The 9,514-nt window shown below is 43.8% G+C and overlaps 2 long non-coding RNA genes across 2 annotated transcripts; both read left to right on the top strand.

The window, feature by feature from the left end:
- Positions 1-6,805: 6,805 nt before the first annotated feature.
- LOC134935259 (uncharacterized) lies at positions 6,806-7,245 on the top strand. The gene is made up of 3 exons (XR_010180020.1): positions 6,806-6,901; positions 6,984-7,085; positions 7,168-7,245. It is a non-coding gene; the product is annotated as an uncharacterized LOC134935259 (long non-coding RNA).
- Positions 7,246-7,651: 406 nt separating this feature from the next.
- Positions 7,652-8,965, top strand: LOC134935257 (uncharacterized). The gene is made up of 3 exons (XR_010180019.1): positions 7,652-7,673; positions 8,396-8,510; positions 8,593-8,965. It is a non-coding gene; the product is annotated as an uncharacterized LOC134935257 (long non-coding RNA).
- Positions 8,966-9,514: the final 549 nt, after the last annotated feature.

Raw genomic sequence — 9,514 nt, 5'->3', positions numbered from 1 at the left:
GCCTCTGGCGACGGACAGATCCTCTGGTGCATGTTAAGATGTGATCTGGACCATTTGTCCAACAGATCCAGCAGGAAGAGCCTCACATGAAAACTTCCGTAGCTTCTCGAAAGAGGTCACCATTTTCCCCAGAAGGCGAATGCACAGATGCATCGAGATCCGGATTGGCTTCAGGACAGCTTGAACCATCGACTGGATTTCCATAGCCTTCTCCAAGGGAAGGAACACTCTCTGAGACTCTGTGTCCAGTATCATTCCCAGGAAAGTAAGCCTCTGTGTCGGTTCCACGTGAGATTTTGGTAAGTTCAAAATCCACCCGTGATCCAGGAGTAGTCTAGTTGAGAGGCCAATGCTGTCCAACAACCGCTCCCTGGATGGTACGGAATAATGTTCACTCCCTGTTTGTGGAGTAGAAACATCATCTCTGCCATCACCTTGGTGAACACTTTCGGTGCCGTGGAGAGACCAAATGGCAGGGCCTGGAACTGGTAGTGGCAGTCCTGCAGTGCAAACCATAGATAAGCCTGATTAGGCGGCCAGATCGGAATGTGGAGGTATGCATCCTTGATATCCACAGACACTAGGAACTCCCATTCCTCCAGTCAGGAGATCACCGCTCTCAGAGACTCCATCTTGAATTTGAACACTCGTAAGTACAGGTTCAACGACTTGAGTTTCAAAATCGATCTTACTAAACCGTCCGGTTTCGGTACTACAAACAAGTTGGAATAATATCCCTTGTTTTGCAGATGAGGTGGAACTGGAACAATGACCTGAGTCTGTACCAGTTTCTGAAAGGCGTCTTGTAATGTTATACTTGCTTCCTGTGGAACTGGTAAGCCTGATTTGAAGAATCTGTGAGGTGGGAGCTCCTGAAACTCCAGTCTGTAGCCCTGGAAAATAAGATCTATGACCCAGGGATCCTGGCATGATGTTGTCCAGATGTGACTGATAATTTTTAGTCGAGCTCCCACCTGCCAGTCTTCCAGGCATCGCGGTCCACTATCATGCTGAAGGCTTTGAGGAAGCAAAGCTTGATCTCTGTTCCTGTGAACCGGCAGTTGCTGGTTTTCGTGGTTTATCTCTAGCACCTCTGGTGGCTGTAGAAGAACCTCTGGTTTTGCCCTTAAACTTGGCAGTTCGAAAGGACTGTAAATTAGGTCCTGAGTAGGCCTTCCTGGCTGGGGGGAGCTGCAGAAGGAAGATACGTGGACTTACCCGCAGCAGCTAGTTCATCTCCAAATAAGGCCTCTCCTGTGAAGGGTAGGCCTTTCACGCCTTTCCTGGAGTCCGCGTCAGCAGTCCACTGGCGTAGCCATAAGCCTCTGCGTGCTGACACTGCCATAGCAGTGGTGCGTGCATTAAGCAAGCCTATTTCTTTTATGGCTTCCACAATAAAATTTGCAGAGTCCTGTATATGTTGCAGGAGTAAAATAATCTCTCCCTGAGGCAAGGTACCTAACCCCTCAATTAGGTTGCCCGACCATTTGGCGATGGCCTTCGTAATCCACCCACATGCTATAGTGGGTCTCTGGGCCACCCCAGCAACTGTATACAAAGATTTCAGTGTATTCTCAATTCTACGATCAGCCATGGCAGGCTGCACCCAGGACAGGCAATACAATTTTCCGTGACAGCCTGGATACTGATGCATCCACTTTAGGTGGATTTTCTCATTTTTTTCCTATCCTCAGGAGGAAAGGAAAAAGATGATATCAACCTTTTAGGGATTTGAAATTTCCTATCAGGATTAACCCACGGTTCTTCAAACACGGTATTTAGGTGGTCATTCCGAGTTGATCGTTAGCTGCATTTGTTCGCAGCGCAGCGATCAGGCTAAAAACGCCAGTTCTGCGCATGCGTATGCAGCGCAATGCGCACGCGTGACGTATGGGCACAACGTACGATGCAGTTTTGCACAGGTCTAGCGATGCATTTCAGTCGCACTGGTTGCCGCAGAGTGATTGACATGAAGTGGGCGTTTCTGGGTGGCAACTGACCGTTTTCAGGGAGTGTCCGGAAAAACACAGGCGTGCCAGGGAAAACGCAGGCGTGGCTGTGCGAACGCTGGGCGGGTGTGTGACGTCAAACCCGTAACTGAATAGTCTGAAGTGATCGCAAGCGCTGAGTAGGTTTTGAGATGAAACTGCACAAATTTTTTTTGCAGGTGCTCTGTGATAAAAACGTACGCACTTCGCTAAACTAAAATACACTCCCAGTGGGCAGGTGGTGCACTCAGTTTAACAGAGCCGGCCTTAGGCATAGGCAAACTAGGCAAATGCCTAGGGCACTTGGTATGCTTAGGGGCACCAGCAGCTTCTGCTGATTAAAATGATATGCGGCATGCCTATATGCTGTGTGTGACTGCGGCTGTATCTGCATACGAAATGCTACGTTGCAGTGTATTCCTGGAAATCACTGTAATGTAGCATTTCATATGCAGATTCAGCCGCAGTCGCACACAAATTATAAGCATGCTGCATATCATTTTAATCAGCAGAAGCTGGTTGTGCATCCTAGCCACATAGTAATGCAAATAAGATGCATTTTCATAAACAAAAGGCGCCCAACGTTAACAGAGCTGCCAGCTGACTCATGCCAGGCATCTCCTGCAGCACTAGCGGCGGTGCTAGGGGGCACCAGCCAAAATTTTGCCTAGGGCATCATATTGGTTAGGGCCGGCTCTGCAGTGTAAGTACCTCGGCATTCAAATTTCCCACTCTCCTGCAGATCTTATTGTCTTTAATTAAACCCCCAGATAGATAACCTGTGTACAAACACTTGGGTTTGGCAGAAACTTACCTTGGCCCTCATTCCGAGTTGTTCGCAGAGAATCATCGCATCGCAAACGGGCATAAATCAACTAAACGCGCATGCGCAAAAGCAGAAATATGCATGCGCGAGCATAGCGATACGACACTTGTGCAGAAATACTACAAAGAAAACTGCTCGTTACACAGAAACGAAAACGGGGAGTGGCGAAGGCGTGACAGGGGCGCGACTTCGCAATCTGACGACATGGGCGTGAAAGTGGGCGTCCTAGTGTGGGAGTATGCAACTAGCAGTAGGCGTGTTTTTGCAGAAATGCGTTTTCGCTGTTAAATTTAACATAGCAATTCCTCGCAATCTTGACGCAGCAGCCGAGTAGGTCTGCAGTTACTCTGCATTTGCAAAGTAGTGTTACAAGTGTGTCTGCAATAATTAGCAGTTAATTGGAGATGCCATTCATCTGTTGTCTAATTACTTGCTAAACACTGCTCTGCTGAAGTACTGCAAACAGCAATTGTGTGGACACATTACATGTTTATTCTAAGCACCTATAAATCTGTCACGCTGCCAAATAAGGTTTTTATTTAGGGCCAAGTGTTTGGCTAAACATTGTTGTTAAGTGCATGTTTTAATGTGTGTACTACTACCAAATGCAAACAAGTAAAATTAACAAAATTTATAAACTACATCAGCAACATCTAAAGTACATAAAATGTAACCTTTGTATATTCCAAATCTGAGGACCAACATAATGCAGCATACACTTATTTTTTGGCATAAATTAAACTTTTTTATTTGGTTAGAATATCTTGCAATGTTTAAAATTATGTCCTGTTGCCCATAGTAAATCAAATCCCGAGTTGTGACTATTTTTGGAATATGGACATTAAAGTGTGGTGCAAGGCATACCTGTTGCATTTTTAAAGATGCAATGCTTGTTTTTTTTTAAAGATTGTTCCCTTGTTCCCCAAGTGTCTATATGCTTTGCAAAACTTTCCTGGACTAAGATTAACATAATGACTTAACTTTAAGAAAGTACACAAATTTTTAAATTATTTTTTTTTTTATTACTGATGTAATATATTTTGGGATCAAAACAACATGGCTACAGGTGAGTATCACAGGTAAAGATGGACCAAGCAGCAAGCAGATGCCACTGACACAAATGACATAGCAGAACTCAGTACTAGGGAAACTCCAGCTTCTGACAAAATCATAATGTAATTGCAAATAAATAATATGGTCTAAACACCCTGCCAGACAAATATATTTGGCCAACTGAGAAAGATTCATGAGCCACCACACAAACACAACAATACACAGCACACTAGGAAGAGGAAGATGGCTCTGGTGTTTAGGAAAAAAAGCTCACAGGCTACAATATATCAAAACATATATAATACATTTCACTAAGAGGGAGTTATCCATTCTGGCCACACAAGCCAACACAAAAAAAACATAGAGACAACATAAAAAACATGGGTGCTGCCCATCTGGAGAGACATCACTTTCTTTTTTTGGTCCCCGCCTGATGCTGTTCTTCTTGGCTTGGTCTGCGGAGCGACCTTCGTGGGCCCTGCCCAGTGGGATGTTCTTCCTGGGCAGGGGCAGGGGAGGGAGCCGATGTGGCTGGCTCTCTGCCACTGTGTGCAAGGGAGACAGCGATGGCCTGGAGCCCTTGCAAGATGTTATTTGCAAGGCTTTGGAATGAGGAGGCAAGATGATCTTGTCCCTGCCTGATCTCTGCCAGACCTTGGCAGAGTTGAGCAACACCTTGCTCCACACTGGTTCTGTGCTCAGTGAGCCGGACAGCTATCTGGCTAACCTCCCGGATCATCCTGTCCTGAAATGCATTTAGGCTCTCACCATACCTAGCTATTTCAAGCAGGATCTCCGGGATAGCAGAGGGTTGGGTGGGTGGGCCAGTTGGAACCTGGATAGGTGGGATTTGGGGTCCCACACTACCAGACCCACTAGGTCCCTCCACCTCAGCCTCAGCCACATAACCCTCCTGTGACTCGACCTGCTCACCCCCCTGTGCTGTGTTATGTGCAAAGCAAATAGAAGAATGTGTGGAAAAAGAGTAGAAAAAACAATATGAGACTTTTGTTTTTATAATTTTAAACATTTAAAAATATGTGTGTAAACTTACCTGGCAAGTCATGTGCCGTCAGGATTTCAGGCAGGTCCGTGTCTATATGAGACACCCCTGTCCCCTCCTCATAACTGACACAGTCCATCGCTATCTCCTCCAACTCTGTATACTCCACAGCGACAGATGGTCCTCCCCCTGTAGCCCTCGAGGCATTCCACTCCGCAGCCCTCTTGCCCTTCAGGCGGGATTTGAAGTCGGCCCAACTACATATGTTTGGAAAAATAGGGGCAAGGTAGAGTATTAAAAATAAAGGCTTTAATATATAGGACAACATCACATGTAACTAGCTTTTTACAAATACTTAGCACACATAATGGACTGCCAATATACACTTACCGTCATCTAACTTCCTGTGATGTTCGGACGATAGAGCCGACTTCATTGACAGAATGAGTGATGTCCCTCCAGATGCGTTCTTTCGTAGCAGCACCCATGTTTTTCGGTCCTCTATGAATTTTTGACATGGCCTGCGTGACCAAAACACGCAACTCCCTCTTAGTGAATGCGGGCTGCCTTTTTTTGCGCCTTGAAGTAGCCTGTGAGCTTTGGTCCTGTTGCTCCTCACCATCTTCCTCGTCACTAGCAGCTTCTGTATGTTGTGGTTGTGCGGCTAATGCTGAATCTCCCTCAGTTTCCCCAGTATGTCTGTCTGGCAGGGTAACCCCGCTTAACTGCTGGGTCTCAGAAGCTGGAATGTCTCTAGTACTGGGTCCTGCGTCTTCACATTCCGCAGAGGCGGATTCCAGCATTTGCCGACGCAATGCGATACGTCTTTGAGCCAATTCTGCCTGCTCCCGCTGCAAGCGGTCCATCTCTGCTGCAAAATCCTCATGAGTAGCCATGTTGGTAATGACATGTTCTGTCCGCACAGGTGTGTAGGTATTTATAGCTACGTGCGCAGCGTTAATTCACACAGGTGTAAATTATGCTGATTCTGTGACTGATTGTACTGCTTATTTAAGAGCATGGTTTTCAGCCTGTGTGAGTGGGTGTATGATGAAAGAAGCTGCTGTGTATTTGCTGTGTGTTTACAGAGAAGGTGGTCGTCTTTTGCCCAACTTTGCAGAGTGAGTAGTTTTAGCATTGTCTTGCAGACAGATGTCCGTTTATTAACTTTTAACATGTATAGCGTAGTGCGCTTTTTTGGCTAAGTTTCTTTTGTGTGTATTCCTACATTAGTCAATTATCAAGCCAAGAATATCTGTTTGTTATTTAAATGGTTTAGTATGCCATATTTGTTTTTTTCTGACCTGTACTTTACATTGTGTATGTTATATTGTTTGCACAGTTTGATCTCTTAGACTCCTTCTGTGTCTCTTGTAGGTGTCTCCTTGTGGGATTTCCTTCCTCACTTTTGTTTTGTGCCAAGTAGGCGGATTTTTGATTTACATTTTCTACACAGTTGTTTTTTGATATCTGGAGCAGGTAAGTAGCCATTCCCTGTGTGTGCTGCTGTTTGTAGTAATTGTCTATATGTTCTCTTAGACTCTTTCTGTGTCTCTTGTAGGTGTCTCCTTGTGGGATTTCCTTCCTCACTTTTGTTTTGTGCCAAGTAGGCGGATTTTTGATTTACATTTTCTACACAGTTGTGTTTTGATATCTGGAACAGGTAAGTAGCCATTCCCTGTGTGTGCTGCTGTTTGTAGTAATTGTCTATATGTTCTCTTAGACTCTTTCTGTGTCTCTTGTAGGTGTCTCCTTGTGGGATTTCCTTCCTCACTTTTGTTTTGTGCCAAGTAGGCGGATTTTTGATTTACATTTTCTACACAGTTGTTTTTTTATATCTGGAGCAGGTAAGTAGCCATTCCCTGTGTGTGCTGCTGTTTGTAGTAATTGTCTATATGTTCTCTTAGACTCTTTCTGTGTCTCTTGTAGGTGTCTCCTTGTGGGATTTCCTTCCTCACTTTTGTTTTGTGCCAAGTAGGCGGATTTTTGATTTACATTTTCTACACAGTTGTTTTTTGATATCTGGAGCAGGTAAGTAGCCATTCCCTGTGTGTGCTGCTGTTTGTAGTAATTGTCTATATGTTCTCTTAGACTCTTTCTGTGTCTCTTGTAGGTGTCTCCTTGTGGGATTTCCTTCCTCACTTTTGTTTTGTGCCAAGTAGGCGGATTTTTGATTTACATTTTCTACACAGTTGTTTTTTGATATCTGGAGCAGGTAAGTAGCCATTCCCTGTGTGTGCTGCTGTTTGTAGTAATTGTCTATATGTTCTCTTAGACTCTTTCTGTGTCTCTTGTAGGTGTCTCCTTGTGGGATTTCCTTCCTCACTTTTGTTTTGTGCCAAGTAGGCGGATTTTTGATTTACATTTTCTACACAGTTGTTTTTTGATATCTGGAGCAGGTAAGTTGCCATTCCCTGTGTGTTCTGGAGTGTGTTTGTAGCAAGTTTTTATTTACATTTATTTGGGTCCATTTATCTCTCTTGTAGGTGTTATTTCTTGGTTTACAAAGCATTTACTTTTGTCAAAGTAGGGCTGTTTTTTTGCTGTATTAGCTACTAAAGGACCACCTTGTTAATTTTTAAAAATATACAGATTTGTGTTTTATAAAACTTTATTCATACTTATTTGTTTTATTATATATTGTGGCAGTTATTATATGGGTATGTTTCAAATCCCAAAACTTTTTTTTTCGTGATGTTAACCTATGTTTTTTAAAATTAGCTAAAGGTTTCTTTTTGTTTTGTTCCCAATTTTTGTTTTGGACCCGTAATTTAATCTTGAAGAAATGGAGTATGCTCCTCCAGTAAGTTAACACCCATACACTTTGACTTTGATTATGGCTGACAATGTTTATTTTAAAATAAATTGATTCTTACCTTCATTTTAAGTTGGTGATGTCCATTCATGTGGCAGCTGAAGCCCTCCCACCCCAACCCACGGAACCACTCCCACCCCAACCGCTGCAAGCCCTCCAACCACAACCGGCTCCTCATCATCCAAGGCAACGGAGGCGTGCTAGGCCACCAATTTTCCGTACCCGTGTCCTCCTTTTTGGGATGCCTGATGATGTGGTTGTGCGCAGATATAGGCTGCCACCTCATCTAATCCTAGACACTCTCTCCATAATAGAGAGTGATCTAGAACAATCCATTAGGTATCCTACAGCAATACCAGCATTGACACAATTCCTTGCTGTGTTACATTTTGTGGCCACTGGTTCATACCAGCATGTTGTTGGCGATCTGGTTGGCATGTCGCAGGGCCAGTTCAGTAAGGTCCTGCGGCGTGTCAGCCAGGCTTTCATTAAGAGAGTTAAGCAATTTATTGCTATGCCTTTGGATGTTGGTGCCCTAGATGTGGTGAAGCGGCAATTTGAGGAAGGTGGTAGTCGCTTCCCACATGTTATTGGGGTTGTGGATGGCACACATGTCGCTATTGTACCACCAAGACATAATGAAGAAATTTATAGAAACAGGAAACTTTCATTCTCTGAATGTAATGATTGTTTGTGGGCCATCCCTCCAGATCCTGTCCCTGAATGCTAAGTTCCCGGGGAACTCCCATGATGCCCATGTCATTAGACAATCAGGGATATGGCACAGATTAAGATCGATGGAAAGACAAGACATGTGGTTATTGGGTGAGTGTTTTTGTTTATTTACTTACAATAATTTTTTTAACATTTTTCAATCTAATTTTTGTCTTGTCTTCTCATCAAACAGGAGACCGTGGATATCCTTGCACCCCCTGGCTCATGACTCCTTACAGTAAGCCCAGGCCAGGACCACAGACGGCATTTAACTCCGCGCTTACTGCCACTAGACAGCTGGTGGAGCGCACGATTGGTGTCCTTAAAGGATGCTTTCGTGTGCTCCACCGCACTGGTGGCGACATCATGTATTCGCCGGAGATGGTAAGTAAAATAGTGGTCCTGTGCGCTATTCTACATAACATCGCTGTAAGGAGTTGCGTTGAGCTTCCTCACACAGAGGAATTGCCAGATGAGGAGCCAGGGGTTGGGCGGAGAGTCGGTAGGGGGAGTGTTTCCCGGAGGGGAAGTGAAGTAAGGGCACGCATTGTGCAAGAATATTTCAGGTATAGTGTTTTTTTACAAATTTTAAATGTTATACACAAAACACTGTCTGTTTATGTTCATTTTGCTCTGATGTCATTTAGGTAGCTATTGAAACCTCATTGTGTAATTGTTTTGGTGTGTGTGACTATATTATTAGTTGTTTATGTAAATATTCAAACATGTTAACTTTACAATGTTTCTATTCTTGGATAAATATTGTTCCGTTGATAATTTTTGCATTTTTTTTTCTAATCCTGTTTTAAACAAAAACAATACAACATATGATACTAAATGTTGTAAACTTTGACTGTGCAGCTGATTGTTCTGACAAAAAGTGGTGAGTACACAGAATTTTAATTCAATTTTAATAAAAGTGTGTGTGTGTGTGTGTGTGTGTGTGTGTGTGTGTGTGTGTGTGTGTGTGTGTGTGGAATTGTGAGAATAGATTCATTTATTATCATGCTCTTCCGCGACTGCAAATTTCCGCTAGAGCGAACTAACCCCTCTGCTCCTCACAGCACTGCAGACAGCAATAAAGTTTATTCAATGCACACATCAATAAAGTTTAT

Source organism: Pseudophryne corroboree, chromosome 6, assembly GCF_028390025.1.
Source record: "Pseudophryne corroboree isolate aPseCor3 chromosome 6, aPseCor3.hap2, whole genome shotgun sequence".
Lineage (NCBI taxonomy): Eukaryota > Metazoa > Chordata > Amphibia > Anura > Myobatrachidae > Pseudophryne > Pseudophryne corroboree.
The sequence above is the reverse complement of the archived record's forward strand: the minus strand, read 5'-3'. Positions and strand labels throughout refer to the sequence as shown.